Source organism: Thamnophis elegans, chromosome Z (assembly GCF_009769535.1).
Source record: "Thamnophis elegans isolate rThaEle1 chromosome Z, rThaEle1.pri, whole genome shotgun sequence".
NCBI classification, from domain to species: Eukaryota; Metazoa; Chordata; class Lepidosauria; order Squamata; family Colubridae; genus Thamnophis; species Thamnophis elegans.
In genome coordinates, this window is record NC_045558.1 from 129,275,715 (window position 1) to 129,284,130 (window position 8,416).

Genomic DNA, 8,416 nt, shown 5'->3' on the forward strand with positions numbered 1-8,416 from the left:
AGAGACATACAACACAAGAATGAAGTCTTCTTATCCCATCAATCAGTGAGCATTTCCTTTAGGGCTCCAGGCCAACCATTAAATCCAAGTTTTAATACCCTTCCAGAAGGTCACAATGATGGGAGAAGTCCTCACCTTCCATGGTATAATGATCACAGGGATAGGTCCACAGAAGAAAAGTCTTTTTTATTGTGTCCACCAGAATTTCTTAGCAGATGGGATCTGTAACAGGTCTCTTTTACTGGTGTGAGTGGGACAGGATTTCAGATATTCCAATTGGGGTGAGGCAGATACTGAGATACAAATTTAATAATACAAATTTCCAACTCAGAATATTACATACAGTATTCACCCATATAGTAACCTACTCTTTTCCCCTGAAAATAAGACCTCCCTGGATAATAATCCCAATTGGACTTTTGAGCACATGCTAAACAAACCCCTCCCCCAAAATGAGTCCTCTCTGAAAATATTGCAATACAGCAGCAGCCATGAGGTGAACACGTTCACTGCCTCCTGCACCTCATAAATAATAAGACCGTTCCTAAAATAAGGCCAAATGCTCATTTCAGGTGTCAAAAGTAAATAAGACCCTGTCTTATTTTGGTGAAAACACATTATAAAGGATTTAATGATGAAGAATCTCAATGTCAAATAGCATCCAAAAGTAAATCAGAGTCCAAGGCAAAGTATTGCTCAGAGTTCCAATTTATTAAGAGAGGCATGTTGACAAATCTAGGAAAACCCAAATCTAAAAGCTTCCTAGTTTTCCCCACCCAGTTGAAAGGTCAAAATCTTGCCCCCACACCCACAAGTCCATCACATGGTCCAATCTCCCACTGTCATTCTGGCAGTTCTACCCATCTGGACAGATGCATAGGTGCAGTGACAAAGGATGACCTTGGCTTTCTAGAAAAATTTTATTGTGACTACATAATATGTGACTCCTTACAATCCCCCTCCCATTTTCCCACAATAGAAATGCATAGCAGAATAATAGAAAGTGTGGCAGTCCAAAAATCCAAAAGAAAAGATGGCTGCAAGCCTGACACTCTACTTAAAGTAACGATGATTGTCAAATCCTGAATTCAGTTGTCCTGCCTCATACATATCACAGTAATGGTGTTTATACATTAGAAGGATGCAAAGATGCATATTTTTGTCAAGTATCTAGAAAAAAAATGAACAAATGAGAAAAATTATATCTAGAGTAGCCCCACAGTGAGATAGGCAGCAAATACATTTTACAAAATAAAATAAAAAAAAAAACAACAGTTTGCTTATGTGATGGGTATAGGTACCAACAGACGAGTTACTGCTGAGGAATTTAGCAGATGACCCAGAAAATCAGCGCGCAATAGATATAGTGGTGTGAAAATATAGTAATGTGTGTCCTGCCTTAGAACTAGATTCAATAGAACATAGAATAATAGAGTTAGAAGAACCTTGGAGGTCCTCCAGTCCAATTCCCTACTTGAATAAGAGATCTTATACCATTTCAGCTAAATGGTTGTCCAGTTTTTTTTTAAAGCCTCCAGTGATAGAGCACCCACAATTTCTGAAGGCAAACCATTCCATTTGACACTCTTATTTTTATAGGAACCCTTCAAATATTAGAACACTGCTATATATCAGTTTTAGTGCCACTTTATATAGAAGGAATCTTGTAAAGTTGTTCATACCTTTAAGGCCCACGTTAAAAGACATACTGTATATCCTTTAGTTCTTTATTCTTATCAGCTGATCTCTACTATTCAATTCTGGTTTTATCAATATAATATAGCTTTTGGGAAGAAACATACAAATTAGTAACCCAGCACTGGAAGCTAAAATGGAGAAGATTTCCACAGCCAATATGTATTTTCCTTTTGCACTCAAGTATGTGGGAACAAAAGTTAGCCAAACAGAGCAAAACATCAGCATACTGAAGGTGATAAACTTGGCCTCATTAAATGTATCTGGCAAATTTCTGGCAAAGAAAGCCACAGTGAAGCTAAGCAGTGCCAAGAAACTCATAAAGCCAAGGACACAGTAAAACATGACCATTGAGCCTTCATTACATTCTAGTAGTTCTTCAGCTAAAGAATGCATATCCAAATCTGGGAATGGGGGAGTGATGATCAGCCACATGGTACAAATAATGAGTTGGACAAATGAGCATAAAATTACAATGGAAGTAGCCAAGGGTTTTCCATATACTTCCTCATTTGGGAATCAGGCTTAGTGGCCTTAAAAGCTAAAACTACGATGATGGTTTTGGCCAAGACACAAGATACGGCAAATGTAAAGATGATGCCAAAGGCACTTTGTCGAAAAAGACATGTCAACTTTCTGGGCTGGCCAATGAACAGTAAAGCACAAAGGAATGAGAACATGAGGGAAATAAGGAGAGCATAAGTGAGATTCCTATTATTGGCTTTGACAATGGGAGTGCCTTGATGTTTAATGAATATCACAAGCATCAATGTTGTAATTAAAAAAAGACAGAGTGCAAGAATGGTCAAACCAAACCCCAAAGGTTCTCTATAAGACAGATAAGTGATTTTTTTCAGAAGACATCCATCTTTAGCATCGTTTGGAAATTGTCCTTCTGGGCACTGAACACAGTCATCCATGTCTGGAAGAGAAAATATATATGAATAATATAGTTCATTTCAAACATCATGTCGACTCTGAAGCTTGCCTGACTGAGGCTACCTTGGAGGTTTCAGTATTGTCACAATGGTGCTGAGGGATAGGGTGGGGGGAATAGAGAGAGCTGAGATTTGTAGACAAAACAAAATAATTTCCCCTGAGAACCAAGGACATTGGGTTGAAAAGAAGAAGAGGGAAGTAATTGGACAATGCCTTAATTGGACCATTATGGAAAGGGGAAAAAACTTTACTTTTAATTAAGTGAAAAGTGCGGGAACCTTTACAGTCAGTTTTCACCAGTCTATGCCAATATGATATGTCCAATAAACCTGTTCCTTGAGGGACCTGCTTGTTCTGTTTGCTATGAGATTACTTGGAGCCCTGATATAGGGCTTTTTTTCTAGGTGGAAAAAGTAGTCTTGCAGAATTAGGCTTTCAGAAAATAGATAAATATTCCAAACATAATATTTAAGGAATAAATATTTAGTGTTTTGTTCTCCTTCTGTTTCTGTTTTTGCTCTTCCAGAAACTGGAAATAATCTTAAACTTATACTAGAAGATACAAAATGAGCTGTTAAATATGATCATAATAGTTTCATACATCATTGTAAATACAAAGGGAGAGTGTTGCGGTGGCCTAGAGGTGGAGGTCTCACTTCACAATTAAGAGGCTGTGAGTTCGATCCTAGGTAGAGGCAGATATTTCTCTCTCTCTGGGCACAAAAAGACTATATCTGCTGGAAAAAAAACCTCTGCATTGGCAACAGGAAGGGCATCTGGCCAGTAAACACTCAGCTCCATTAAGTTTCCCAGACTCCACCCTCTAAGGGATTTTGGGATCATTAATAGAAGTTGATTGTAAATGCAAAAGAACTGCCCATGCCATATATCAAAATATCTGAAAATTCTACCCCCCCCCCACACTCACCCTTGTGAGTTGAAATCTTCCCTTCTGGACATGGAAGGCAATCATAACAGCAAAAGGGCTTCCCCTCCTTCTTCCTCTTATAGAATCCTTGATGGCAGTTGTCGTTGCAAACTGAAATAGGTTGAGTCTTAATGTAAAAGAAAGAATATAAAGTTATCATATCAATAAATATGTCTAGGGAGTTTGAAGCAAAATTGATTAAGAACAATTTGATCTGCTTGGCAAAGATGTTAAGGTATGCTCTTTGTATATTGCTTTTAGAGTTACTGAAATAATAACATTTACCATATTTTTAGGAGTAGAAGACGCATCTTTACCCACAAAAAGGGTGAAAATCTGCGTGCATCTTATACATTGAATACAGCATTTTTGGCCTTCTGAAACCCCACCCCCTTTGCAGAAATGGCTGTGCATAGCCTTTAGGAAGCTTCCAGAATGCTCCTGGGGGCTGGGGAGGGCAAAAATGAGCAAAAGAGGCTATTTTTGGCCCCCTAACTCCCAGGAGCACTCTATAAGCCTCCTAAAGGTTATGCATGCCATTTTTTTTTAATGAAAAACAGGCCCGTTTTTGAAAAAAAAGGGCCATTTTGGGGATTCTGTAGAGCGTAAAAACTTTTTAAAAAAATTTGCCTCCTCAAAACCATGGTGTGTCTTATACTCTGGTGCATCTTATACTCTGAAAAATATGGTAATTGAGATGCCTATGTAAAAATGTCCCTCTATTTTAATAGTTCTATGATTATCCTAAAAGCACAAGTCTCTATAATCTTTTGTACTTTTAACAGTTTTTTCTTGTGTTGCCTATATAGGCAATTTACGTGTAATTGACATATCTGCTCTTTAATTATCTTGAAGTCTGTACTTGTTATGGATCTTGAGTGTGGCTTTTTTCTTCACTGGTTGGCATACATTTTATTGGGGTGAACTAATTAACCAAAGAAAGAAAACACATGCATGGAACAGTGAGTGAAATAATATAATTTAAAATGTAGAAACCATAATGCACCCAATGTTAAAAAAAGGAAAGATGATTGATAAATTGTTTCAAACACAACAATTCCATTATTTCCCAGTGATGTTCAAAAGCCTTCACTCTTTTCTCTTAATAAAAATCAAAACTGAATTAAATGTTAACAGATAAATAGCAATGCTGCTTTACTGCAAAACTGGTGTATATTTTCAGCATTGTATGATTATTGTTTTAGTCAACTAAAGATAAATTAAGGTCACATGAAGTGTTAATAACAATTTATAATGCCTTGATAAGGACACAGTTGGAAGACTGCATCCAGTTTTGGTTGCCACAATGTAAAAAAGATGTTGAGACTCTAGACTCTAGAAGAGTGCAGAGAAGAGCAACAAAGATGATTAGGGGCCTGGAGGCTAAAATATATGAAGAACAGTTGCAGGAACTGGGTATGTCTAGTTTAATGAAAAGAAAGGCTAGGGGTGTCATGATAGCAGCATTCCAATATCTCAGGGGCTGCCATGAAAAAGAGAAAATCAAGCTATTCTCCAAAGCACCTGAGGGTAAGACAAGAAGCAATGGGTGGAAACTAATCAAGGAGAGAAGCAACTTAGAACTAAGGAGAAATTTCCTGACAGTTAGAACAATTAATCAATAGAACAACTTGCCTCCAACACTGGATATTTTAAAGAAGATGTTGGATATTCATTTTTCTGAAGTGGTGTAGTGTTTCCTGCCTAAGCGTTTGTTGTACCAGAAGACCTCCAAGGTCCCTTCCAACTCTGTTATTCTATTTTATTCTATTCTATTCTATCTCTCATGCCCTCCATAAGGGATAATTCTAGTGAATTGGGCAATTGCTTAACTTCTCTATAAATTGATATTTCTTTCAAGATTACCTTAAACCTTGATCTGGATAAATCTTACTTAAGAAACCTGAGAAAAATTTAAATTAAATACTTTTGTTCTCCCCAAATTGAAAGTTAAGAAAATTCCTTATCCCCTTTCATGCATAGAGACAGCAGTCTCTATCCTATCACATAGGATATCACATTAGGGCACATGGTGCAATATATTATTTATTTTCAGACCATTAAGGTGACGAGGCAAATTTTTTTGGAAGACTACCATTGCTCCTCTGCAATCTGATATTTAGGGCCAACACCAATGATTTCCTTTGCAAACATTAGATCTGGCTTTTTACATCTGTGTTAATCTTGCATGGTAGTCCAGACAGGAAGCAAGCCCAGATAAATCAATTGTCAATTTGTAAAGCATTTTATGACAATTATCAAGTTGACCTTGGAGGAGAGGTGGGAGGGAATTCCATGCATACCTTTAACTAAAATCGGATCTCAGATTTCTACAAACAGACGGGTCCAGTTCTTGGCTGAATTCTGGAGGGAGTTCCTGCCATCCATTGGGTCATCCCAGGGTCTTAGCTCGGATGTTTTCCAAGCACCAGTGGGGAGGTAGAGATACTGAACACTATGGTAGAGCAGTACCTGAGGTGCTACTTGAACTATTAGCAGTCCAATTGGGCAGACCTCCTATCTTTTGCTGAGGTAGTGTACAATAATGCTGCTCATAGTAGCACGGGGCCCCTGCTGTTCTAGATAGTGAGCGGCATGGACTTCGTCCCAATGCCTGAGTATCCAAGGGATCCCCCTCCTCAGTCAGCTTGACTGATTGGATGTCAGTGCTAAAAGCGACCTGGGAAAATGTCAAAAAAGTGATGGCTAAAGTGGCACAAACCTATAAGAAACAGGCAGATAAACAACAAGCTGTGCAATAACCATTCCGGGTGAGAAAGAAGGTTTGCCTCTCCACAAAATATCTGAGTTTAAAACTCCCTAGCAAGAAACTGGGGCAAACGTTTATGGACCATTCCCCATAGTAAAGATCATCAATCCAGTCACAGTGCAATTAAAACTGCCCCGACTGCTAGAGAAGATACACCCAATGTTCCATAGTAGCCTCTTAAAACCCATGTTTGGATCCACTCTGAGACCACTAACCCAGGAGCCCTCAGCCATGTGGTCATAGGGGGCAAACCCATTATGAGGACAACAAGTCCTTGATTCGAGGTGGCACAGGAGACATCTCCAATACTTAATCATGTGGAAGGGCTACCCCTTGTAAGAGGCATCTTCGGTAAAACATGGAAATATCCAGGGTGATCACCTTATATCAAACTTCCACGTGGAAAATCCAAGCAACCCTGGGGGGGGGATGCATTCCTAAATTATATACCTGTACTCAAATTGTTTTTGTTTCACGCAGGTCACTTTCAGGAAGTGAGGGGAGCCTAATGTCAACTTGTAAAGCATTTTCATGCCTATTATCAAGTTGACATTGGAGGGGGGGGAGAATTCCATGCATACCTTCAACTAGGTTCAGATCTCAGATTCTACAGCAGGCATGTGAAGCATGGAATTTTACAACCTGCTGCACCACTTTGTTGGTGGATGTGATTTATGACACAGAGGGGAGAGGAGACACGGGGGTAAAGTTCAACCACCATTAAAGGGAAATCAGATCTGGCTCCACAGCAGGCAATGCCAAAATGTTGCTCCTAATGAATGACTGAATTTCTTTTGAACTTTGTTTCGAAGCTCATAAATTAATTAGGGCATCTTTTGGAAATCTCACACCAAGTCTACTTTATTGTAAAGTTATATTAACTAAATCTTGCAAGTCTGAAAGTACATTTCTCCCTTTATTCTCCCCAAAACAAAGGAGAGTCCCTTCTGAGATTTTTGTCATATCCCATTCTGTGGACTGATAAGCTGCCACTTATCTGACTATTCCTTTGGCTATGGTTCTTCACATTGTCTGCCAAGGTCATTCCCACATACCATTACATCTGAAAATACTTCAGGAAATGGTAACTTCCTTACCGATTGAACTTGTTAGGCCATACAATGCTATTGTCATTAATGGAGAATATACTCTTTGAAGAAGCATATGGGTCAATCTTTCCAACTTTTGCTTTCAAGAAAGACTGATTTGGGAATGTTATCCAGTTGATAATATCAAATCCAGCTATTCTTTCTCCATTTTGGTCAAAGGAAATTTTCTCTCCAGCACTGTTGTTAAATGATACTTTTCGTAGAAGGTGATGAAGCTAAGATCAAATCAAGGGAAACATTTTAAAACAACAAAGAGATAATATTTTAGTATTTTATTTTTGAAAAAGCAACATAGACTTGCTAATTTATCTGTCAGGTACAAGAAATTAGGAACCAAGGTTGTTCAAATATATACAAGTTTATTCCATGTTATCTTTTTACAAGAATCTGAGCTACTAAGGTCAAGGTAAAATGGTGGTAGATTAGAGTCAACAGTATTCAAGGAGGACTGGACCTATATCTCTTATGAACATGAAGTGATTCCAAACTGATGATGTGCTTGACCTATGCCTTGGTTTCAGCCTGGTCATCTTCAACAATATTCTACTATATTAGAGCAATGTTTTTCAACCTCGGCAACTTAAATGTGTGGACTCCAACTAGCTGGAGAATTCTGTGACTTGAGGTTGGTGTGGTTGAAAAATACTAGACTAGAGGTACAGAACTGACAAAAGTAACATTGTCTTTCAATGGGAAAAAATACATAGAGAAATGAATTGCAACAGTGTGGAAATGTGTAGACCTGAAACAAATGTTTATTTATAAACCCAACATTTAATTTATTGTAGGAAAGAGCAATTCTTGAGATCAAAGTGATCTTTGTGATTAAACCAGGACAGATCTCCATCTTGTTTTCTTGAGTGAGTGGCTTAATATCAGAAATATGGATTCTCAAATTGATACAAAGTTTGGGACAGAATGGAGTTGACCATCCAAAGCCAGCAGAGGAAATATATTGTTCTCAATGCTGAGATA

At 38.2% G+C, this 8,416-nt stretch overlaps 1 pseudogene; it reads right to left on the reverse strand.

Moving 5' to 3' along the window:
- Nucleotides 1–1,719: 1,719 nt before the first annotated feature.
- Nucleotides 1,720–8,416, reverse strand: part of LOC116521764 — an 11,591-nt pseudogene continuing 4,894 nt past the window's right edge.